The sequence below is a fragment of the Triturus cristatus genome, chromosome 5_1 (genome assembly GCF_964204655.1).
Source record: "Triturus cristatus chromosome 5_1, aTriCri1.1, whole genome shotgun sequence".
Classification (NCBI taxonomy): domain Eukaryota; kingdom Metazoa; phylum Chordata; class Amphibia; order Caudata; family Salamandridae; genus Triturus; species Triturus cristatus.
This window is the reverse complement of record NC_140587.1, coordinates 448,449,265-448,475,946: the sequence shown is the minus strand read 5'-3', so window position 1 is coordinate 448,475,946 and position 26,682 is coordinate 448,449,265. Positions and strand designations below refer to the sequence as shown.

The 26,682-nt window shown below is 42.4% G+C and overlaps 1 long non-coding RNA gene across 1 annotated transcript; it reads right to left on the bottom strand.

Moving 5' to 3' along the window:
* Positions 1-573: 573 nt before the first annotated feature.
* LOC146831043 (uncharacterized) lies at positions 574-26,349 on the bottom strand. Its single transcript, XR_014961223.1, has 3 exons — positions 26,279-26,349; positions 5,839-6,024; positions 574-779 (listed from the first exon to the last, which is right to left on the bottom strand). It is a non-coding gene; the product is annotated as an uncharacterized LOC146831043 (long non-coding RNA).
* Positions 26,350-26,682: the final 333 nt, after the last annotated feature.

Genomic DNA, 26,682 nt, shown 5'->3' with positions numbered 1-26,682 from the left:
GAATTTCCAACTAGGACAAAGGAAGCAACCCTAAACAGAGGGATCATCTTTATGTCAGACTGCAAGAAGTTTATGTGGTGTAGCTTCTAGTTTTCCACCGGTTTTACCCCCAGAATAATGGGTTTGGTGGAGACTCAACCTCGGTGTTCTCTGTCCTTGTATGGGCACTCAGCTATCATTTTGATAGTAGCAAGACCGATGAGATAAGTTGCGGTTTGACAAGTTGTTATCTAGTGTGACTATTTTTTTAAACATATGTTTATGTACTGAACATGTTTTTTTTCCAGAAATATTTCATAAAGGCAAGCGGCCTGAGGTGCTGTACCTCTATGTCATGTACTGGTAAGGTGTGCCTTCAAGGGATTTTTTGAAAGACTGAGTTATATAACTTGACTATAGGGTAAAGATATACCTATAGAAGCGATTTATCTCAAGGTGTATATATCTTGAAGTTGTATATTATGCATTAGTCATATATATATATACACATCATTTCAACCAAATTGAAACAGTTGAATAATCAGAAAAGACAAAAGGTGTGTGAGAAAAAATTAATTTATATCAATAAATGGTAATCAGGGTACCTAAAATTTGGACAGTTATACAAGATTTGGAAGGAAATGGTACATTCAATGATTCCTCCACTAAACAATAAATCAAACACTTTTTCTTGATGATGCTTAGAAGTTATATAGAAAACAGTGTGATAGTCGACGTTTCGGTCTTTACATCTCAGTTCATAAGACCATCTTCAGGACTGATAATTTAAAAGTTGACCCCTATGGATGAAAAATATAAAATAAATATACATAACACACACCTATATAGATTAACAGAACATTACTTGGATTTACCTCTTCAATTTATTGTATCATCTTATATGTAAAAGAAAATCAGAGTTGATTTAATCAGTATGATGAGTATCCTTCAATTATTCTACGGTTGCTCTAAATCTTTTAGTAGAGCAATATTTTAGACCAGCGTTACTTTAGGTCAAAGGAAAAATAATTATCATTTCCACTATGCTTACTCTCTCAGTAGCGTATTTTATAAATGGCAATAATTGCCATTGACAATGTTACCTGGAAGTTTGGTTGTTATCCAAGTTTTTCCGAAATCTCTAATATCCACTTTCAAAGACCAGTGCGAAGTTGGTAGTCTTGATGTAGTAAATCTAATTTCCAAAAATATACATTTAGGACATATTTCGGTCTAATATAAAGAATTGTCACTGAAAAACGTAAAAAGTAAATTGCTCAATTTTACCTCGTTTTAGCGGGTGAAAGAGACACGTGTCATTTAGTTCGACTTAAGCGGATCCTCTATCATCCAGTTCAACTGAACAGCATACTAGTTCTTTCAGGCTGTGAAAGAAACTTTATCGTTTTTTTTAAAAAACGTTTATCGTTTTTTTTTACAAAAAGTGCGGACAAATTTAAGATGGACACTGACATTCAATTCAACATCACAGCATACTAGTTCTTTAAAGCTGTGGAAAAAACATTTATCGTTTTTTTAGAAAAAAGTGCGAACACATTAAGTTGGGCACTCAGTTTAGCAGTTGTATAAAGCTTGTTACCTTCTTTAGAAGGAACTTGTGACGAATAAATTGATATCGTAACTGAAATACTCGAACGTAGGCAAACCGGTGAGTAACCTCGGGGCGTTCGTGTCTTCCCTCAGAGAATACTGCAAGGAAAACGGCGAAACGCTTAGAAATTAAGTTTATATTACCGAGGGAGTCAAAGAAAGGGATTTAAAGCAAGTATGTAGTGCGAACTGACCTGGCAATGATTTGGCGGTCTCGTCTGTTGACTGAAGCACCAAGTGCTGCCGGCTTAGCTCTCTTTTAAGTTTCTTCGCCCAAGTGGAGCAAGAAAGAGGACTAAACGATAAACCCACGAATACGGGTATGTTTGGCAGCGGCCATGTTTAGATGACTTTAACTGGTCTATATTACTCATCATTGGCCTCGATTAACATCTAAAGTACTGAGTGTTAACCGTCAACTTACAAATAAAGTTTACTTTAGGTCGGTCTTTTTTTTATGATCTAGTAACCTGACATTCTACATCAAATTATGTTACCGTTTTAATATGGATCTAAGCGCACGCAATCACAGCCATTTTAGTTAGGTGCCCTGAGCTTCACATTGCCGGCCATCAAGGTAAAATGCAGGTTTAATGATGATGCTTAAAGAGGGGTTAGCATAAACTCCAATTTAGTGCTTATCGGGCATATGTTTATTATCTAGTGATTAAATTATGATCAATTGTATGATCTTTTGTGTCATTGAGAGCACTTTCAAACGATCGAGGACAACACAGAATCTCGTATTACCTGAATGTAGACCTCAATACAATATAGACAAAATTATGCAAATGATCTATATGTGATTACTCAATCAAGAATCTTACAAGATATTAGATCAATAGTCACAGAGAGGATAACACAGAACATTATCTATAAGCAAATGACATGTCTTACATAATTCAATACAAGCCATAGATGTATACATAGTGTCTCAATTGGATGGTGCCTGAAAGGTCAAAATCAATAGTCAGTGAGCGTCAACATTTTCTATAATTAGATCACATATCTCAAAGTCGATGCAGGTCACAGATGTTACATTCAATCGAGATGTAGTATATGGCCACAATCCTGTACATAATTTATATAAAGATTTTAGATGACATATCTCTAAGTCAATACAGGTCACAAATGTTGCAGTCAATGCAGGTCACAGATGTTACATTCAATAGAGTTATAGTATATGGCCACAATCCTGTACATAATTTAATCGAGAATATTGCATAGTAATGTAGCGTAATTCAGCATATATTGGACTGTGTACAGCATCTCAGAGCTATGTGAAGTATGATTGCATAGGGTGTTTACAGACAGGCTAGGGTGTGCCATTCAGTTGCTGAATTGAGTCCACGATTAATCAAATCAGTCATACAGATAAGTCTGCCTTCTTTGATGGTCAACACTTGATCAACATTACTTTGTCTTTTGGAGGGTTTGATTACATCTAGTACCCACCATTTCATGTCTCTTTCCGAGTGACCCTGTTTCTGGTAATGTTCGACTAGTGGTGCATTTTCTGTGTGACATCTGATACGTGATTGATGTTGTAGGATTCTTTTCTTAACGGGTTGAACAGTTTTCCCAATGTAATGTAACTTGCAGGGACATTGTATGCAGTATATTACATTTGATGTATTGCAATTCGAGAATGATTTAAGGGAGAAGGTGACATCATTAATCATGCAAATCTTAGTTGTTTGTGTAGTGTGGCACGCTGAACACATATTACATTTATAGTTTCCAACAATAGGAGATAGTTGTCTCATATTGTCAACCGTGTCTCTAGGTCTGTCTTCATACGCCCTCACTAGTCTGTCTTTGAGATTAGTACCCCTTTTGAAGGAGAAAAGGGGTTTTGCATGAAATTCAGGTAAGTTCCTCAATAAATTCCAATGTTTACTAACGATCTTTTTTATGGCATTTGCATGAGTGCCAAATGTAGAGACACAGACTAAATGTGGAAGTTTGGGGCGATCTTTGTCAGTCAGTAGTATCTCTCTGTCATTGTACCAAGCGCGTTTCATAGATTTCTTTAGAAGTTTAGAGGGGTAACCTCTAGCTTTTAGTTTTTCTTTAAGCTTCTTCGCCTCTAAAAAATAATCATCTTTAAAGGTGCAGTTCCTGCGTAACCGCAAGAACTGCCCAAAGGGTAAACCGTCTTTAAGTGCTTGAGGATGGTGACTTTGATACTCCAAAAGAGTATTTCTCGAGGTGGGTTTTGTATGCAGAGTAGTATACAAGTGATTTGTGGTATCATTTTTGATGGTTATATCTAAAAAAATCATCTCTGATTTATCAGACTCAATGGTGAATTGCAAATGTGGACTCCTCAGATTTAACCAACTATGGAAGGTGTCAAGTTCATTTTGTGTACCATGCCACACCAAGAAAATGTCATCTATATATCGAAGCCATTTTTTGATATTCGTAAAAAATGGATTCGATGTATTGAATATAAAGTTGTTCTCAAAGGTAGATACATAGATATTGGCAATATCCGGGGCATAAACAGCACCCATCGCTACTCCTTTTTGTTGTTGGTAAAACGTGTTTTGGAAAAGGAAAACATTTTCACATAAGGAAATGCGGACACATTCTAAAATGAACTCTGTTGGCACCTGATGTGTTCTTGGTCTGGTGTTCAGCAGGTTATGTAGTATCTGCATGACTTCTTCTTGTGGAATATTTGTATACAAACTCTCTATATCCATAGAGACCAAATATTCATTTGCGGGGTCGAAATCATAGTTTTCAATCATGCACTGTTGGAAAATGATTGCATCTCCCTTGCAGGCAAACCCCATCATCCAGGCCAGACTGGGAACCGAAACCGGCCCTGGCAAACTGATTGACTGGCCCCCATGGGGGAGAGGGTGGAGTGCGGCCGAGCTTTTTTTTAGGGCCGATTTTGGATGATTTTGTTATAGGGGGCCGATATTGCTGACCCCCAGAAACAAAAACGGCCCCCAGGGGTCCAAAACCGGCCCCCCAACCTGGCAGCCCACCGGGGAAACACCTGGTGCCCTCTACGGCCAGTCCGGCCCTGCCCATCATGACTTTACTGGGATATACAGAGGAAACAGAAGCAGTCATATAGAACGTACACAGCATTGACATTTCTTCTGGCAGAGCACAGGGTGGCGTGCAGATGGGGCAGGGCGAAGAGCCCCCAAATTTAAGGAGCGGTTTCCGGCTCTCATTCTCTGGCAAGAACAGTCACTCACATATGCATAACTCCTACCAATCACGTCCAGACCTAAGGATATCTGGGATCCATTAAGAGCCTATCTCTTGTCTAACCCACAGTGATCTAAGTAAAACTAGAAGGAGAATGATATACATGCTAAAGACTGAAGGCTGGGAGTGAAGTCATGAGCAAAGGTTTACCTACAATTCACTATGAACATGGATAGTGATACTGAATGATGGGAGTTTACAGATTTCAAAAGTTAACACTGGACTGGAATTCTTAACATGATTCATAATGCTCGCAACGTAGTATCAAACCTGACAACAGGACTAATATATATATGTAAGCCGATATGGACCACGGAGTGAATATGAGATGCAAATATGTCACTATCATTCTTGATTGCAATTTATGTGTGCTCCTGATATTACTGTTTTTGAAGTTAAATGAAAAAAAAATGTGTGAAGCTATTGTATATTGTGTACAGTTTATTCTGTTTTTGACCCACGCGCTGTTTATTACCTTCTCGATTCGAGTGTTCTAGATTTTACTCTGACGTAGGGGGCCTTCTTCCGCTCGTGTCACGCAGGTCATTTCTGAGGCTTTTGAGCTCGTGCCGGTGAAACCCCCGCCCAAGGCATGCCACGGCAGAGTCTCTGACACAAAAAAGACCTAAGGTATTAAGGAAATTTTTATTTTTTAAGTGCGTTCATTCACACATTCACGCACTTAAAAATTAAAAATTTCCTTAATACCGTAGGTCTTTCCATCAAGTGAACGCTGTTCTCTCTTGATCCCGCTTGTCGCCAATATGTTGTAAGATGAAGTGAAGCCAAATCGGGTTTCCACATAAGTTTATTCCATGAGAGAGAGAACAGCTTAGACAACCACAACCAAGTAGTACATAGCCAAGTCTAACCGCCCGTCGCGAGTGAAACCTGGAACCCCACAAGATTCATAACATTCTATATTGAGAATACTACAGCACTGCTGAAGCACGCGCTCCTTCAGAAGGGTTAAGTTTAGAAACAGTTCTGTTGTTGAAGCACAACACATACCTTTGCAGGGAATCCCCGAGGCGGTGAGGCTGACAGGCTGTGTATGCCCTGGCGGCAGCTGCCGCGCCAGGAAAGGGCTCTTTGTTATTCTGAGGGTACACAGCACAGGAGGGCTTCTGCTTCATGTAACCAGGCTGTGAATCCAAAGATGCTGCTCTTCTATGGGACGGCTGTCATTCAGGCATGCTTGGGATTTCACAAGAAGCAGGGATTTATTCATATATTCATGATTGAATGTGTACATTATCTCAAGTAAAATACACACATGGATTCTGGCAATATTTTCTTGTTCTAACATTGGATTTACATGTGACTACATTGGCGGGCGGGTAGAATAAGCTCCTGTAAAAGGGCAAAAGCCGTGTTCTCCAAGGAACCCAATTATGTCCTGATGCAAAATCAGACTGAAATGCATCGATTGTGAAGTTGAAACTGATCAGTAAATGAGACTAGCTGCCCTCGTGATTGATAAAGAGGCCAGCTTCATGGTTTCAGTAATTCAGCTTGGAGTCTCGGGCTGGGCTATGACAGTTGCAGCTCAAAGGCTGATTTGCTTAACGCTGGTTGCTACCTGGACCAAACAAGCATCTGCAATGTAATAGGTCTCGCATTCACGCGAGTTTGAGCTATTGGCATTGTAAATGACAATTCCTTTTAATTATGTTTTGGGTTTTAAAACATAAATAAAAGGCATTATCATTTACAATACTAATAGCTTAAACTCTTGCAAATGCAAGACCTAGTGCATAGCAATAATGGGCCTTCTCGACTGCTTGTTAGATTGTAAATATCAGAGGAAGAGACCGGCCTGCGACGTCTTCAAAGTAGTGATAAATAGTGCAGTGAAGAAGATGTGTAAGTGTTGTAAATTACACAAACACAAAGTGTGAAGTGAGAGTTACATATGATATAAGCTATAAACACTAACAATGCGCTCCAACACCTTTTGCTCTGTGATTACAATGTTGCGGCTCAGGAGAAAGAGCGGGAGGGGGGCTATTCACCGCTTTCTCCGTGATTTGAGTGTGCAGTGTGGCATTGCGTAATGTCATTGCTATCTTTGGCCTATTAAAAAACACTCCAGCTGTAGTAGGGCCCTGGCTTCACCTCCTGGTGCAGGGCGGGCTGTGCTTTATGGCAGGCATGGAGGGAGGGATGGTCTTGGCTGCAGCTCCGGCCTCGTACAGTGGCCCTGCTATTACGAGTGAGCGAGAGGCGCTGAGGTGGTGGTATCGGTGGTGGTGGTATTGGTGGTGGTGGTATTGGTGGTGGTGGTATTGGTGGTGGTGGTATTGGTGGTGGTGGTGGTGGTATTGGTATGAGTGGTGATATTGGTATTGGTACTGGTGGTGGTGGTGGTGGTGGTGGTATTGGTATCGGTGGTGGTATTGGTGGTGGTGGTATTGGTGGTGGTATTGGTAGTAGTGGTAATGGTGGTGCTGATGGTATTGGTGGTGGTATTGGGGTGGTGGTATTAGTGGTGGTAGTGGTATTGGTGGTGGTATTGGTGGTGTTGGTATTGGTGGTGGTATTGGTAGTGGTGTTGTTGGTATTAGTGTTGGTATTGTGGTGATGGTAGTGATGGTGGTGGTGGTATTGGCGGTGGTGGTATTGCTGGTAGTATTGGTAGTAGTGATATTGGTGGTGGTGGTATTGGTGGTGGTGGTTTTGGTGGTGGTATTGGTGGTGGTATCGGTGGTGGTAGTTATGGTGGTGGTATTGGTGGTGGTGGTATTGGTGGTGGTGATATTGGTGGTGGTGGTGGTGGTCTTGGTGGTATTGGTGGTGGTATTGGTAGTGGTATTAGTGGTGGTATTAGTGGTGGTATTGGTGGTGGCATTGGTGGTGGTATTGGTGGTGGTGGTATTAGTGGTGGTGGTGGTGGTATTAGTGGTGGTGGTGGTATTGGTGGTGGTATTAGTGGTTGTGGTGGTGGTATTGGTATTGGTATTGTTGGTGGCGGTGGTATTGGTGGTGGTGTTGGTGGTGGTGGTATTGGTGGTGGTAGAGGTGGTGGTGACATTGGTGTTGGTATTGGCGGTGGTGGTATTGGTGGTGGTAGTGTTGTTAATAAAACAGGCTTTTGATAACAACTGTTAGGTGGCTTTAGTGCAGATGACATGTAACACAGTTGTCCTGTTGTCAGCTTCAGCCCATTAGCACAGGATTATGTGCTACCTGGTATTCTCATGACTTAATTTGCTAATCATTTCTAAATCCATTTTATTTGTGGGTATTGAAACAGACACGAGATAATGCTGGGTTAAAGTGTTACGGGGCGGCCGTGCTGCCTAAAAAACCACAAGCAGTTTCAGCTGAAGCAGCGCATGTCCGGCCTGCAGTAAGAGAGGCTCAATAAAGTAAATAGTGCTGACAGACTAAATAATAAGTCCCGTGTAACAACGGAAGTAAAGGGGCCAGTCGCCATGGGAGGGTACAAATGAAGACAAGGCCGTACTATGGAGGGGCTAACAAGCCTATTAACAAATACAAAGGCAGCATTTACGAAAGACAATGACACAAGCCAATGAAAAGTATGGGAGGAGAGTGGGCGCAGCTTCTCTCCCATACTCTACTACAGCAGTCTCTCAGAGCGAGCAGCGCATGCGTGCTGCTGCTATGCTCGACCTAAAAATGATGGAGTGGAAGGCCAGGCAATTGTCATTGACAGAGACGTTTGCTAGCATTCCTCACATACGTTTGCGTTTCAGCATGATGCCCTCAGTACAATGGGTGTGCCTTTAAGGAGTTTTGTAGAGCACTGATATGTCGGGATCCAGCGACTTCAGAGTACTAGGTATTAGTGAAACAACCTTAGGACTGCAGAGTCACAGACTGAAGGGAGATTTTAATGGAGCAGGTTGTAGCAATGTTGACAAGGCATTCGTCTTTCAGAGATTTTTCTGTGTTTTAATAATGTGGGTTTGGTTTGACAAAGGCTTGAAACTTCCGCAGATCTCAAGTTTCCCATGGGTTGATAGTGCCAGGCCATATTCTGTGGGGAAAGATAGCCTAGTTCATGGGCATACTTATCTATGATGTAAAAAACCTTAAAATGAAGCCTTTGCTAATGAGAAAGCCATAGAGGAGGGCATGTGCTTTCTGAGATTCAAGCAAATTGCCTAGTTTAGGATCCTTTTAATTTCTGCATTGTATTTTAGGAGGCCAGCAGAGAAGATGTTGTTATAGCCCAGTTTTGATAGGACTAAGGCTCTTATTAGCTCAATTACTTAATTTGTCTGAAGGAGTGGGCACGGTTGGCTCAGGATGGATAGTTGGTGATTAGTATTTTTAACCACAAAGAGGTTCTCAATTTGTGTGGGTGGTGGGCACAGACACTCATTGTTTTTCATCGTCATCGTCATCATCATCATCATCATATTATTATTATTACCCAGAGCCAGAGAATTTAAAAAAAGAGAGAAATAAGTAGGAAGATAAAGATAGGAAGACAGTGAACATGGGATAAAGCAGAGTTGAAAACCTGCGGCAGTGAGATAAAAGCGCATAAATTCCAGGGTAGTGGAAAAAAGAGGGTTCAAAACTAGGTCGCTATAGTATTTGGATACTCTGGCATTCGATATTCCTGGTAATAGGGTCCTAAGGAACACATTTGTCCCCTATATTTCATGTTTTACAAATTAAGTACCAGCACAGAGTTTTCCTAAGAAACAAAGGGCCATATGCATGGACACATTTTCCCATAGATACAGAATGGGCAAAACCCTTTGACATATCTGGCCCCAAAAGTAGCTCGGTATCAAAGATGACTCTGACATTTTTTGTTTTATTTGTGTGAATTGAGGGAGGCTCCAGCACAATCAGCCATCTAGAAGAAATCAAAGGTGAGTTTTGTAATTATCTTTAACAAAACAGAGGAAGCTTTCCTTCATCCACATGTGTTGTGGGCCTTTAGTGAGGTTTTTTTTTACCTTCCTCTCTGGATCCAAAGAAGGTTCTCAGTGTTGTTCATCGTGTAATTTAAATGATGGCCTGAGAGAGTGGGTGGAAGTACACATTAATTGGTGTATTATTATTTATTTGTATGTTATTCCATCCACTAGGGAGTGCTTCAATCGCAGTGTAAGAGGTGCATTGCTTTCAGCATCTAGAAGGGATAATTTGCTGACTGTATAAGACATCTTGAAAAAAAAGCTTTTCATGTAAAAAGCAACACATTTAAAGTGAGAAACATACGCTTACTTGAATTTTAAGTATGTAAATGGATAATATTACTTGTCGGGTCTAATTTGTGTCAAGAAAATATGTTTTAGCTAGCAAAAAGGACTACATAAAATACGAAACAAAATAATTGTATTAAATTATGAGATCTATCAAGAATTGCCTGGTATTTGCTTAGTTTTTGTTTCTTATTTTACTTGTTTTGGTTTAGTGAACAGAGTAAAGGGTACAAACCTATCACAGTCATCCATGAGCAAGACGATAATATGTAAATTGATCAAACATAAGGCTTTGGGTTTTCCGTTTTAACAGATTTTACAGATAAATACTGATTAAACAATGTGTTTTCTGTCTGTATTTATTTTTAAAAGCAGAAAAATACTGAAAATGGTGCTTCTTGTGAGAAACTCTCCATGCTGTTTTTCGTGAATTCTACGCAACAGCTGAGCAGACAGACAGCATGGAGGGTTAAAATACCGGATGAGACTTCCATACAAACAGGCATATGTTAACATATATTTGTAGAATGATGCTAATACATACCTGTGAGTGTAGTCTTTTGTTATACGTGGCTGCTTAGTGTGCTAAAACGTGAGAGGCATCCATGTTTGAGTGCACGTCATAATAAATGCGTAAATATACCATTTTGAAGCTACATTTATTCTTGAAACACAAAATAAATATGGAAAAATACCAATAAGATGGCCCAAAAATAAATATGGATAAATGCAGCCAGAAATGTTAAAAAAACATAAATACCATAAAACCGGGAGCCCTAATCAAAAACAAATAAATAGCACATTTGCAGAATATTTTCAAATCTTATATACAAGTCATAAGCAACTGAAACATAAAGTGGAGTGTGACTTCCCAACAAAGCGGGCTCACATTAATTCAACACTGTTACACTAGGACTAGGCCTATTACTGTCAAGAAGAGGGGCTGGATGTTCTGTTACTGCGTTGTTGGGACCATGCACATGAAGACAGGACTCAAAACTGGCTTGCACTGGATGCCTTTTAGTGAAGGAAAGGCTTGTGGCCATCATGCAGTGCTTTTTTAGAGTTACAATTGGATTACAGAGAGGTATTATAAAATCATTCAATTGGTAAAAAAACATATTTTTAGCTATTCTCTTGAACATTTGTCTGAACTATTCAGACTTGGGTTGTATTTGCTAATTTACTCTATGAAGAAACAAGGAGAATTTTTGTAGTGGATTATTGCATATGTATTTATAAATGTCATGCATATGAGGAATTAGCGTTTTAGTACATTTATACTAACGGCAAAATTATCGAGCAACAGTTTATAAACAGTAATGCAGTTGTACAGAAGTCAAGAAGAAACCAAAACTCATCCTTCACCAAAGAGTGTGTAGTGAGGAATCTTGAGGTAGTTATCCAAAACATATATAAATACTGATGCACATGTGTGCTTGAGTCTTTTTAATATTTTAGTTTTCAGTAATTTCCTGTCACATCTCAAGGTACAGATAGATGGTCAAATAGAGATAGTGCTCAGGTATATCTACTCACAATTGCAGTTACGTTTAGTTCTCTGAATGCATGAGAAATCTTTTCTCTTGTAGGGTTTCACCACATTCTGCAGACCTCATTGACTACCTGAGGCACAAGTCAAAATTGGTGCAGCTCTCTTTTACTAATTTTCGTCATGTCCCAGTCCCCTCTCCCTTTTTCTACCACTGGTCTTCAGATCTCTGTAAGGTCATTGGTGGGGGTGGTAGGAGATGGAAAAGAGCATCGGATCCTGCTCACAGGGTTAGTGAAACCTGAAAATTGCAAATGAGGCAACACAGTGGTCCATAGCTAAATACTGAGAAGGCTCAAGGAGGACAGGTCTTCAGGTCCCCCTCTGTAAAGCATATGATGATCTTTTATTGGTGCCGCTGTTGGGGATTTTCAATGAAACCTATAATAAGTGTCTGCTACCAGAATCCACGAGGAAGGACACTATCGTGGTGCTAACAATGAGGACAAAATAACCTCTTCTTGTGATTTTTATAATCCATTACCTCAGTAAATACAGATAATAATATACTTTGGAAAATATTGAGAGAGAGCTAAAGGTGCTCTGCAGACTGCTGGGAAAAAGACCAAAAAGGCTTTGTAGATGGGAGGGACACAACCTACAGTATTAGGTGAGCTTTTCTGTTACTCGAACAGATGAGAAGAAGTGACATTTCATAGGCAGTGGCTAGTTAAATGCTCATAAAGCATTTGATACAGCACATTGGGATTTTATGTTAAAGGTCTTATTTTAACATGGGTTAGGGGTCTCTTACATAGACTGGATTCAACCACTATATACTGGAGTATGGGCTAGTCCAGATCAATAATACTATTTCTACTCCGTTGCCAATTCAACACAACACAATACTTAGCTGTCCCTTGCCGCCCCTAGTATTCACTCTCATTATAAAGCCTTTGGGATGATCACGAAAGTTGGGGCATCCGTAGGTGGGGCTTTGAGTAAGGGATATGGCGCATCTGGCTTTGATATACGCTGATGATGTGCTCCTGTCCATCAGCGTGCCAAAACATTCATGTGTATGAATGCAGTAATAAAGGAAGAGGGAAAGCAATCTGCTTTTAATTAAATCCACCCTCCACCCTTACAGAGTTTTACACTGAGGGTTGTCCAATGTTCTGATTGCCATTGATGCTTCTCCCTTTCAACACCTGAGGACACAGCTGAGTCATGACTCAGTCTTGAGTCATGTAATGTGAAACTAATGTCTCTGTTATGTTGTGAAAATTAGAAAGTTCAATCAAGAAATGTTTGCAATACTCAAAGTTGTTCACCGGAGCATAATGTAATGCTCTCTAAAATGCTGTTGCTTCCAAGGGAACTATCATTATTGCACAGTATTCCCATCCTGATGCAGGAACAATGCTTCAAAGAGCTGGATGATCCACTGAGAGCACTGTTGTAGGAATCCCACTTACAGTGGGGATTGTGAGGCAGGCTGCTTCCAGAGTGACAGAAATAGCACCAACCAGCACTGCTTCTTGGCTCACACTGTTCCTTGGCTTACGAGGCCCTCTGCAGCCCAAATGACCAGATTAATCAGAGATCTGAGTTATCCAACAAAGCTGAAGGTGATACCCACACAAATAATACTGTGCTCAAAAGACTGCCTTAACACGAGCATCGTTATGAGTACTATGGGTAATAGCTACAAAAACAGAAGCATAGTAGCATGTGCACATGCCCCAACTGGTAAATATGGAGTACGACCAGTGCTTAATTATTTATGACAGTCCAACGCATGGTGGTTTTTGAGTTTTTTAATTTTTTTTAAAGCTTTTTTCAGTTTGAGTTTTATTTGGAGTTTGAAGATATTTATTTTGAGAAGGGTACATCGGCAGTGAGTTTAACAAATCCATATACATTACAAATAACAATGCCAGCACCCCCAGGCCATGGGTGACCTGGAATAGACTAAAATGTCACATTTGTAGGAGAGTGGGGTCACTGGGTCGTGTAAGCGCTGCCATTTGGCAGGGCTGGGAGGAGCAATGGGTGGTGCAAGCTGCGGTGACCCCTTAAGGGGCTTGGCAGCTATTTTGCAAATTTGGTACTGGGTATGGCACTGTGTCACACTAGACCTGGTGCACTGTAGACTGAAACATCAGAGTGTCTATGTGAAGATGGAACTATGGGAAGGTTTATTGATTTTTGTAGGGGGTGGGGAGTCAGCAATCCTAATTGTCTCGTGCATACAGACGAGCAGCAGTAGTCAGGAAGGCATGCCCAGAATTCATCAAGGAATTGGAAATACATAAAGTGAACCAGAAAGTTCTGGAACCGGGAGAGGGAGGAATAATAGTCACTAAGCTTTACAGATGTCTGTTGAGTTTAAGGGTATGCTTTGTTTACTCACCAGGTCGAAGGGCAGGTCTTGGACCTCGCATTTTCAGGGACATGCCTGAGCCTATGCACACATATGCTGGATTAGTGTTACTCTAAAACCAAGAATAAAGCTCAGGGTGCCAGATACACATGCAGTCGGATAATCAGGGCAGGGGTACACACCCATGTGTCATACAGGAGACATTCCTGTCCCAACTAAATTAAATGAGGGTAATTAACTGAAACTATGCCTTCATAATTTTACATTGATTAGTGTCATTTAAAAGATAGGTAGCTATATTTATATTTAATGTGTTTCAATTAAATGCATTACATTTGTACCCTATCTGTTATTTAATTTGTAGATTCTTCAATCAATTAAAAATAAATAGTAATGTTAACCTAACTAATTCATTACAATGAAATAAAATGTTTAAAGAAATTAACTGTAGGAAATCTGCAATTTCTGCATGATCACAGGGGATTTTCACCATTTCTAGAAACACTTTTTCCTGGCTCTAGACCTCTGTGCACTTTACCCCCGCAAACCGGAAGTAAAGTGTCTTGTGTTCCTCCTCTAAACATGGTTAAATTGGCTTGTTCCTAATTAGCATAGTTAACTTTTCTGTAAGTCCCTAGCATATGGTGTAGAAAATGCACCCAGGGCCTGGATGGTAAATGCCACTTGTTGACTGCAGCACCCGGTGTACTGTCCAATATAATAGTAGTGTAAACATGGCTTCAGGGCTATCATGTGTAACGTGACTGCTACATTGTAAACATATAATGCGTCCTTCAAAATAACTCTTTTTGACATGCAAAGACCTCTCTTTTAAATATTAGTAAGCCACCCCTATGTAGGCCATGTAGCCAACAAGGCAGGGAGCATGATATTTAAAAGCTCTGGAGCTCAATTTTATCCGAGCGCCCTCAGAGAAGGTAATGGGGCAGTTGGGAGCCAGTAAGATTCCCTGATTTAGAGGGGTTAGGGACCGCCTGAGGCAGATTGGGCTGGGAAATCTTTGGTCCACACCAGCAAACGCTGTATCTGTGTCGAAGCGGGCTTTGAAAACTATCTTTTGGCATTACGCTGAACAACATATTAGAGGTTTCTCTAGGGTGGGTTCCCTCACTGCTTTTTTTACAGAGTTCAAAGTTGACTACCACATGGAGCCATTCTTGATGAGGTCGAGCCACCCATGCCAGGACCTTGTACATTAAATTCCGTCCAGGGACTCAACCAATACGTGCCTTTACTGCCACATGAAATCACGGAAACCTCAGTTTTGATAGAACTTGCCAAATTTGTACAGGAGTGGTAGAAGCGGCTGAACATGCAGTTTTTTTTGCCAAGCCTACCTCAGCAATAGGAAGACGTGTATATTGCCAGTCTGTTGCAACTTGGGTTTGAGACAATATAAAATTGTGTTTAGAATACTCCAAAGCGACACCAGGTGGTGTATTGTCTTTGCTATCTCAAGGTATCTAATGTCCATGTGGAAGTTTAGACAGAAAAAGATGCTAACTTGATGCCTGCTTTTTCTTTTTTTGATGTGTATTTTAATGTTTTTATCCATATTTTATCTGGTTCGGTTATAATGTAATTTTATCTAGATTTTCGTTTTATACAGTGACAAGGTCCAAAAAGCTGTATTCAATGTAGGAGACCCAGCTGTCCCATGAGGAAAACCAGAGTACAGATTAAAATAATAATGTGTCTTGGGAATGGGACCAGCTGGAAAAATAATTAAACCACCATTTTAATAGTAATTAATAATACAATTCAATGGTGAAGTTGGAGTTTTTAATAAATATCAAGGAAAAGTAACTTTCAGAAAGTTGCCTTTACCCTACCCTGAAGCTCCTGTAGGCTAATTTTCATTAACTTTCCAGCAACTCCCAGCCTACACTTGGCCTGAATGTGGTGTGAACGAGGTTTTGAATTCCTCACAGGAGCTGCGCAATAAGTCAGCTTGATTGAAAGGTTGACCTGAATGGGCAGGGAGGACTGATATTCAGGGTGGCGGCTGTGGGCATCTTGTGGCACAACAGTGTCAAATCCTACCTGCAAGGTATTTCTGAAGCACATGTAAAACAATGACGCTTTTGAAAGGGAACAAACAGGATGCCATGACAATTCTTGTGTATCTCCTGTCTGGGTGCTGAAGGACTCTGCTTTTGTCCTGCCAAGCTTGTTGCGGGTACCAAGCCTGGGTCAACTGGATTTTAGTGTTAGATGTGGGAAAACACTGCTGAGTGCCATTGTGCACTCCCCTAGAACCCCCAGAGCCAAGTTTTAGTGTGGCCAAAGCCATTTTCCATCTAGAAAATGCCATGGACCAGAAAATTTTGGGACTGAAACAGTAAGGTAAACAGGAAATACTGAATAAGTGAGTAGGGCTGCCCAAGGAACTTTTACCCCATTGCTTAGAGGGTGCAGAGGCATCAACCCCACCCACTACCTGGTATCAGGAATAAATGTGACATCCCCAGGATCCTTCCTCAGAACACTTCTGGACCAGCAGAAGAAGTGACTTCACAACAGCACAGACCACTCTCACTGCACAGGTATCGTCTGGAATTACTCTGCACACCTATTACATCTCTCAAACATTCTCAGTACACAATCCTCTCTCTGTCTTATGGGATGCAAAACATTGGCTGTGGAGTTAAAAAAATATCCCTGATGCTTCAGCCATGTAATGTCCTACTTCTTGTTTCACCATTCTGATTGACTCTTAAGCTTTCCTGTGCAGTGGACTCACGTTGTTTCAGCTTTATATAGCGCACATTCAGCCCTAGATTATTGGAGTGCTTTACATGAGCAACAGTAACATAGCACAAGATCAGATTACTTTTTTATGCACAAGGAAATTAAGTGATTTGCCCCAAATCTCAGGCTGTAGAGCCAATGCCAGGACTCAAACCTGGTTCCCCATTTTAAAGGTTAGCAGCTCTGACCATAACTCCACATCCTATCTCCATCTGCTCATGTGATCACCAGTCCCCTGAACAGAACTCTATGTGATTTTTGTGTTGTACGACTTTCACCCATAATGATTTTTAAAAAAATCAAAAGTTACTACTATCCTCCTGATCAAGCATTACATGACTTGCAGTCTGTGACGTAGTAGAAACTTAAGACAACTGGTCCATGCGATCATTAGAATTGGTTACCTGTCAGGAGTAAGAATAAATTGTAATAGATCTCTTATATAACCACTCACAAGAGATACACCTGTATGTCAGTTTGAATACCCATATTGATGGTGTTGAGACTCTGTTAAATGCCTAAGTGTGTGGAATAGCCATGATGTGCTATCTGTCACTAGTGAAACGTATGGCGTTGCTATAACTCCTATAGAGGAACAGATTAGACAATGGGTTGCACTACCTTGATCACTTTAATGAAAATGGTCATTTTATCAAAGCTACTGTATCTTTCCCTTTACATTTATCTGGTTCTGTAGCAACAATTCTTTCAAACAGTGAGGTCCCTAATGTTAAGGCTGCTGTGGTCCAACAGAAAACCAAGTATCATATGGGAGACTCTTATCCTTATATATGACCAGGGGGGATTCACTGCACCAGATATTTTATTTTTTTTGATAACCAAATGTATTGATTTTATAAGAGCCAACAAGAAAACAGTACCAGCTGTTCGCACATATGGCCGCGCAGGGCAAATACGAAAAGACATTACGCCTACATAGAGGAACTGATAGGCAATGTAAAAATAATGACCGTGGTGCACCTACTCCAAACTTTGAGCATACATTGATGCACCAGATATTGAACTATGATGCACCAGATATTGAACTATATTATTTGTACGTGGAGGCACATTTTGTTCATTGCTGGTGGTATTACTCACCAGTGTAAATGCCACACAAGGCCATTTGTCCGAAATCCCTCACTACTGCTATCTGTCATTAACCTACAGACACACATTACATTTTTGATGCTGTGGCCTGCACTGCTACGACCTGGCACAAACTCCGCCTTAAAGCCAAGCTAGTCCACATATACTTCCTGGTGCTACCTCTCAGCCCACAGGGTCAAGTCTGATTTGCATATAGCTGTGTCTGAACTGGGGTGGCAAAGTGAGCTAAAGAATGATGGATTCAACCCATATATGTGACTGGGGGGGGAGTGTTTGAAAAGTTTCAGCACTCCGAATATCATCTCCTTGTGTTTGCTTTGTTCGCCCTAAGTTGAAAGGGTATGCCCAGACGTGGGTCCCTTGCTCACTTTGCCACTGGATTCAAGCAAGCCTAGCTGATGAGGAATGTTAGCCCAAACCAGTCCCAGGATGCTTGTTTCCGGTCCAGGGAAGACATGACTTGGCAGTTCGGGCTGGACTGTTCCCATGAGGCACAGGGTCAAGACTGATTTGCATATAGCTGTGTATGAACTGGGGTGACCAAGTGAGGTAAAGAATGATGATGGATTCAACCCAGAACTGTGACTGGAGGTGAGTGTTTGAAAAGTTTCAGCACTCCGTTTATCATCTACTTGTGTTTGCTTTGTTCGCCCTAAGTTGGCAGGGTATGCCCAGACACGTGGGTCCCTTGCTCACTTTGCCTCTGGATTCAAGCTAGCTTGGCTGATGAGGGCTTCTAGCCCGAAATCGGTCCCAGGATGCTTTTTTCTGGTCCAGGGAAGACATGGCTTGGCAGTTCAGGCTGGACTGCTCCTATGAAGCACAAGGTCAAGACTGATTTGCATATAGCTGTGTCTGAACAGGGGTGGCAAAGTGAGCTGAAGAATAATAGAATAATGATGGATTCAAACCATATCTGTGACTGGGGGTGAGTGTTTGAAAAGTTTCAGCACTCTGTCCATCATCTCCTTGTGTTTGCTTTGTTATACCTAAGTTGGCAGGGAATTCCCAGACGTGGGTCCCTTGCTCAGTTTGCCACTGGATTCAAGCTAGCTTGGCTGATGAGGGCTATTAGCCCGAAACCGGTCCCAGGATGCTTGTTTCCGCTCCAGGAAAGACATGGCTTGGCAGTTCGGGCTGGACTGTTCCCATGAGGCACAGGGTCAAGACTGATTTGCATATAGCTGTGTCTGAACTGGGGTGGCAAAGTGAGCGAAAGAATGATGATGGATTCAACCCATATCTGTGACTGGGGGTGAGTGTTTGAAAAGTTTCAGCACTCCGTCCATCATCTCCTTGTGTTTGCTTTGTTCGCCCTAAGTTGGCAGGGTATGCCCAGACGCGGCCCCCTTGCTCACTTTGCCTCTGGATTCAAGGTAGCTTGGCTGATGAGGTCTACTAGCCCGAAACCGGTCCCAGAATGCTTTTTTTCCGGTCCAGGAAAGACATGGCTTGGCAGTTTGGGCTGGACTGTTCCCATGAGGCACAGGGTCAAGACTGATTTGCATATAGCTGTGTCTGAACTAGGGTGGCACGGTGAGCTAAAGAATGATGATGGATTTAACCCATATCTGTGACTGGGGTTGAGTGTTTGAAAAGTTTCAGCACTCCGTCCATCATCTCCTTGTGTTTGCTTTGTTCGGCCTAAGTTGGCACGGTATGCCCAGACGTGGGTCCCTTGCTCACTTTGCCAATGGATTCAAGCTAGACTGGCTGATGAGGGCTGTTAGGCCGAAACCGGTCCCAGGATGCTTGTTTCCAGTCCAGGGAAGACATGGCTTGGCAGTTCGGGCTGGACTGTTCCCATGAGGCACAGGGTCAAAACTGATTTGCCTATAGCTGTGTCTGAACCTGGGGTGGCAAAGTGAGCTAAAGAATGATGATGGAGTCAACCCAGAACTGTGACTGGGGGTGAGTGTTTGAAAAGTTTCAGCACTCCGTCCATCATCTCCTTGTGTTTGCTTTGTTCGTCCTAAGTTGGCAGGGTATGCCCAGACGTGGGTCCTTTGCTCACTTTGCCACTGGATTCAAGCTAGCCTAGCTGATGAGGGCTGTTAGCCCAAAACCGGTCCCAGGATGCTATTTCCGGTCCAGGGAAGACATGGCTTGGCAGTTCGGTCTTGACTGTTCCCATGAGGCACAGGGTCAAGACTGATTTGCCTATAGCTGTGTCTGAACTGGGGTGGCAAGGTGAGCTAAAGAATGATGACGGATTCAACCCATATCTGTGACTGGGGGTGAGTGTTTGAAAAGATTCAGCACTCCGTCCATCATCTCCTTGTGTTTGCTTTATTCGGCCTAAGTTGTCAGGGTATGCCCAGACGTGGGTCCCTTGCTCACTTTGCCACTGGATTCAAGCTAGCCTGGCTGATGAGGGCTGTTAGCCCGAAACCGGTCCCAGGATGCTTGTTTCTGGTCCAGGGAAGACATGGCTTGGCAGTTCGGGCTGGACTGTACCCATAAGGCACAGGGTCAAGACTGATTTGCATATAGCTGTGTGTCTGACCTGGGATGGCAAAGTGAGCTTAAGAATGATGATGGATTCAACCCAGATCTGTGACTGGGGGTGACTGTTTGAAAGGTTTCAGCACTCCGTCCATCATATCCTTGTGTTTGCTACCTCTCATCAACCAACCTATATTGGTTTTGATGCAGGAAAAATGTATTCTACAACTGTGTTCGCTTGGCCTTACGACAGTATGTAGAATTTTCCCAGGAGGACACTTTGTTGATATCCAAAAATAACCTTGAACTCTGATATTTGCGGCATGTAAAAAATTATTTTCAGTGTTTTGGCACCAACCACTGAAGTTTCAATCCTTGTCAATGATCCTTTCCTCACATATTAGGTGTTTTATCTCTTGCTTCTACTTGGTCATACAGAGCCGAGAGAGGCCTCGCCAGTGGTACCATTGTCAAGGGATAAAATGGGGTGTTGTGTTGGGGGTGCAGATAACGGACATGCACAGTAGTTTTAGCTGTGCATACAGTGGGCCCTATAGACTAACAGTCTATGTGGAATGCCTCACTTTAAATACCTCCATCGAATTTACCATACTCCCCTAAACTTAAGAGTAGTGTTGCCTAGTGGCGGATTCAACTGTGGGCAATGTGGTGCCTCAGAGGCAGGCTTTTTACATCTTGGTTGGCTATATTCATTAGTTTATAAATATTGTGCTGAACCAGGTTGGGTTTCTGGAGTTTGAGGAAAAACAGATAAGCTGGCTTGTAAGCTGAGAAACTATTTGCGGCTGCTGTAAAAAACTATCAGGTTCAGCTGCAGTGAGACCGCTGTTTAAACTGAAAAGGATCCTCTGAGATCAGAACACCAAGACTAGAGGACTGCTGCTGCTGCCTAACTAGGAAGGGATAAAGGGGAACTAAACAGCCTGGAGATGAAGTAGCTTGAGGTAGACCCTGCAAATGGTACTACCACGCATCCTTGTGTCTCCAAGGATTTGGAGCCACAATTACAAAATTTAGGAATTGTGATTTCTTAATTGCAATTCTTACCAAATCGCAATTAGGAAATCACAATTCCTAATAGAAAACTTTAAAATTATAGATAGAGATTCCTAATGGGTTGCAAATCAACAAACCTCATGAATATTAATGAGGTAGGTCGCAAATTGCATCCCATTTAGAATTGCAGCCATCACAGGGATGGTGGCCTGCTGAGGTCAGCAGACCACCATGACTGTGATTGCTTTTTAATAAAGCACTGTTTTTTGTTTCATTTAAATACAGGCCATTTTCGTTGAAGCTTCATTTTTTAACAGCAGGCAGTAGTTCATGGGACCACTGCCTGCTCTCAAAAATTATTTTGGTTTCCATTCTTAAATGGGAAGGGGTCCCATTGGGGCCCATCTCTTTGTGAATAGGTTACCACCTCCTTCAAGGAGTCGGTAAAGTATTAATATTTTGCAGCTGGAATTGGATTGCAAAACATTAATACATTCCATTTCAGATTCGGTATTTGGAAGGGACGCCCTTAACACGCCCCTTCCAACTACCAAATCACAAACACAATCTTTGATTTGCTTTACCAAATCACAATTTGTGCTTTGGACATATTGCAGAAAAGGACCCTGCCCGCAAATGTCCCCAGCTATTAAACACTATACGCCTCTAATCAGACAGTTGGTTTGCTGTAAGTAGATCTTTTGGTAGTATGTTCAGATTCCTTAAATGTCTACACTCTTCTTGCTTTGACTGTGCCCACTATAACTAAACATAAGCAATTCCAGGTAATGTCCTCTGACCACTTTCAATAGAACTACAAGCATAGCACATTATCCCTCTTACAGAATTCTTCACAGTTTAAATGGTAGCTGTGCAGGGTATCTGCATACCCATAATCCTCTAAAACTCTTATAATGAGAGAAAATGGCAGCAAAGGATCATTAAAGCCGCACTAAACCTTTAGTCACTAATTGTGTTGAGAGCAGATTTTTTAATGGAATGAGTGCCCACCTCTGATGTACGCGCCACAAGACCTAATATATTCTCATAGATAGACACAAGCACAGAGAGGCACACAAAAGATTGCATATAATATGCCGCTAATGATTAATTTTTCACAATCTTCGATGTAGAGAATTCTTCTTTATTATTTCAATGTGATGCAGGATACACACAGCCAACGCGTTTCACCCCAATGGGCGTCGTCAGGGCTAAATCCAAAACAAAAGCACGGACTGGTTCCGTTCTTCCAATTTCTATTGAATGCTTTTTCTTCCTACATCAGTTTCCACGCATTGGTCCCATTGGGAATTGCTGAAATCACAGGGATGGTGGATGGTGGACTGCTGGGGTCAGCAGACCACGGTTTCTGCGATTGCTTTTAAATAAAGTAATGCCTTTTTAGGTCAAGCGTTGGCAGCGCACATGCGCTGTCTGCAAGACCAGTTGTAATAAAAAACTGACTGTATTCTCGCCTCCTACTTACCATTGGTGCAGTCCAGCGTCGCTCTTCTTTGCTGCCTCCTGTCTCGTTCTGCAGCCTGTTACCTCACTGCCTTTCAATGCTCAGGAGAACCGGTAAAGCACTGTATACTTATGCTTCCCTTCTTCATCTCCTGTTTGTGAGAACTTTTTTTCTTTATTTTTGTTGGCAGCGCAGGACGTGCTTGCACTTCAATGATGACGGCCGTGCAAATTGTATTTTCTTGTGTTTTTTTCTTCACAGCACGGGGCGGTAGCCTTCATTTTATGTTAAGTGGTGTGGTGCAGTGAGTCCAAAGAGAAGCCCTGACCCCTCTCAAAGGTCTCGTTTTTGTCCGGGTGTATTGTTATAGTGAGAGGGGAATCGCTGCTTCTCATTTGCAACGTGTGGGGTTTTTACGTAATGAGCAACTGCACCCTTACACATTTGAGACTACCTCTGCCCTTTCAAGTGCTTAGTGGTTGTTTCCAGGTGGGCCGGCTGCTGGTCCTCAGATATGGCTGCTCTTAAATGCGACCCTCACGCGCCCTAAAAAACAAACAGTTTAGCGAGTACATGGGATGATTTTGTTGTCACAAGATTAACCCAGTTAATCAATCATCGATAACTGACTAACCCTTTCGCTTGATTTACTGAGCAGTTGTCTATTCACTGTGCTTTAATTGTCTGTGATGTACAGACACACTGCAGTGCTCTCAAGGCGCTGCTTGTTTCCACTGTGGAGATCCTCCGACATAAATTTGATCGTTTTACGCGCCCGGACAAGCGAGCATGACCTAGTGCCCCCGGGGCACAAGCAGGAACATATTTCAGTGCTTGCAGGCTAGCATGCAATCAGTAGTCCCTCTGTGACCCAACGACTCGAACCGGGAACCCTACTCCCTAGTCAGCAGCTCTGGCCAATGCGCCACATCCTAATTGAAGAGCTCTCCAGTGGTGTTTTGATGGCAAACTGCTGTTTTGATAATTAAGCTCATACCTTCGTTTGTTAGTCCTGTGAGTATATTTGACAGCTTCAGTGTGAAGGGTACATACAAATCAATTCACGTTTGCACATAAAGCATGTTCACCATAATGGTGCAGCACACTGCCGTACAGACGGGCCCATGCTGGTGTTCGAGTCCCTCTTTTACAGGTTTCTTGAGATTTGATTGGGTCACTGCTTAATTATATACAGGACTCCAGCCTGAAATGGGTCCCTTACTTTTCATTTGGTTACTAAGCAATTTTTGAAGAGGCGGTTATTACGTGCTGGATTGGCTGTAAGTAACCTAGTTGCCATACCACCTTTTGATGAGATGCATACATGTATCCCAAATAGTAATCTGCTTTGTTTACGGCCACCCATTTGGGGGTTGTTTCTTTCTTTCTTTTAGTTGGAGCGCTCAAGACCAGTGCTCGTGGTTTACGAAGATCTGTTGTAAACAGGGCTGTAAATCTTACTCTTATCTTGCCACATTTGCTGTACATTCAAACACTGAGGTCGGTTTTGGCTACAGCTTCCTCCTCCTACCACCTGCTTTTTAGGTCTCGCCTAGCTATTGCGTTTACGCAATCGCTTTGGGAGACTCTAGTAAGAGGGGCATTTCAAAGTGCTCCCAAAAGTGGATTGCATGGCAAGCACGCGCACAATCACGTGCATCGTGCCGCCATGCAATCCGTTTGGGGAAGCGCTTCAGGCCACTGGCACGTGCACGTGTAGCCACAGCCTCGGCATCATACTTCAAAGGGTCCGCTCCCCCACCTGGAATGCGCTCCCCCACCCACGCCACAGCATGCCGAGAGATTGTTTCCTGAGCACGAAGGGGAGAGGAACACAAAAAACAACACTGCGCGCACCCCTCTCCGGGGATGCAGCCGATATCCCCAAGCCCGTGAACTGATATTTTTAACGTATATGTTCTTAATTTGCCAACCCCCGCGTAAGCACGTTTCTTGGGCCACAGCGATGGAAACCACCGCGACCCCCTATTCAAACCAAATTGTCAATTTTCAACCGTTTTATATTGCGTTTTAACTAAAGGCGGTCTTGCTATACCGCCATGGAACCCCCAACGTAACTTCTTTAGGTTTGGCAGCTTAATGGAACACCTATTAAAAACTTTGTTTTTAAAAATAAACGGATTTCAAATAAGCTGCAGAAACCTAGATGCTTGTTTAACATCGTATCTGTTTGCCGCGCGAACGCTGAAACGCGCACCCTGGCCAGGACCGGCCAACGCTCAACACAGCAAACGCCTGGCAGCAGACCGCAATTAACAACTGATCGCCTCAAAACATCGCATCTTTGGAGAAGCGCGACCCCGGACCAGGCCGAATTCGAAACCCTGACCATACCGCCACGCCCCCTGCACCCGGGCACGCTCTCCACCCATCAGGACAGCAACATGAACTAAAATAATGGCCTCATATACCCCGATACAACAAGCACAATCAGCGGCCCTGAAAAGAGGTATTCGTACATTTAAGCATTACGTATTGTAAAACGAACTTCCTTATGACTGCATTGCCAACATGTTCTTCTCTATCTGGGATGAGCTTTAATTGTTTTCATCATTGAATACGCTAAAAGTCATGATGAAGCCAATAACCTTAATGACAACTTCTTGACTTTATCCCCCAGAGTATTCCGGATTTCAATGCGCAGTATCTCGAATCCCCCCTTTCTGAAATGCTGAGCTTTATTTGCTGTACAATGGCACCTGATTAATGATGATTGATATACGCAGCATTGCCTCGCTTTCCAGTCGCAGCAACCTAAAAATTCCCTGAAAGCCATAGCACACTCCAGTTAGAGAGTCTTAAGGGCACTCGGGAATGCAGAGTCGTTTTCCTTCCGTTTGGCTGAACTCCTGATGCTCCTCAAAACTCCCAAGCCCAGAACCATGCATTTCTCATTGTAGCATGCTGCCACAGCCCCCAACAATGCATTTCTCATTATAGCAAACTTATGAAAAACTCGCCCCCACCAGCTACCACCACCAGTCTCGAAGCAATTAAAGTAGCATTTCTTTGAACATAACGCTAGCCTTTGGGAGTACGTGACTCATGTCTCCTTTCTTGTATAGGCATTGCATCAAAACACAAAGAAAAAGTATGGCACATGAACTTTCAGTAATTTATTTTAGCCGATCTTTGGGGAAGTCTCTTTTCTCCAGCCCTCTGTCTGCATCACAGTGAACCAGTTTTCCAGCTCCCAGAACCTCAAACACAAACGGCCGCGCCATTCACCATCATCTACCGCAATGCACCGCCCATTCATCACCTCGTCCTCTGCCCATTGCCGTGCCGCAAACAATACTTATATGACATGAAATATAACATCCAAATACAACACATTAACCAACTCTACGCCACGGCCACCCCACCCCAGCCCGTCACACTCTGCCCACCGACAGAAAACCTCTTTCCACGTCGTCGACACTCCTGTAGCCCTGCTGTGGTCCGAGGGGACAAAGAGAACAAAACTCCCCAGCCACAGCCTTAAATATCTTCTAAGTTTCGTTTCTCTGCACCGCCCCCTAGGAATCACCCTGTGTGCTCCAGACCCTCACCTACTGTATTATGGAATCGTCTCCCTCTCTCCAGTCCTGGCATTTCTGACACGAATCGTTAGATCGCTCACACTGGTACTTAGCAGTCAGCAGGTGTGTTAGTTAATTAGTTAAATGGCAGCAGCTAAGACTACAATTCCCAGAACACACTGGTTTGGCTGATGAGAGATCTGTACGCTACAAAAAATAGCTGTGCAGCAGTAAAATGCCTACGCTCTGGCGTCACCAATGACCAGAGTCTAATTCTGGCTTCAACCTTTGAGTAACGGGCATTTGCAATGCAATAGGTCTCGCATTTGCAAGAGTTTAGGCTGTTGGCATTGCAAATGACAATGCCTTTTATTTATCGGTTTTAAAAACCAACACACAAATAAAAGGACATTGTCATTTTTGCCAATAGCTAA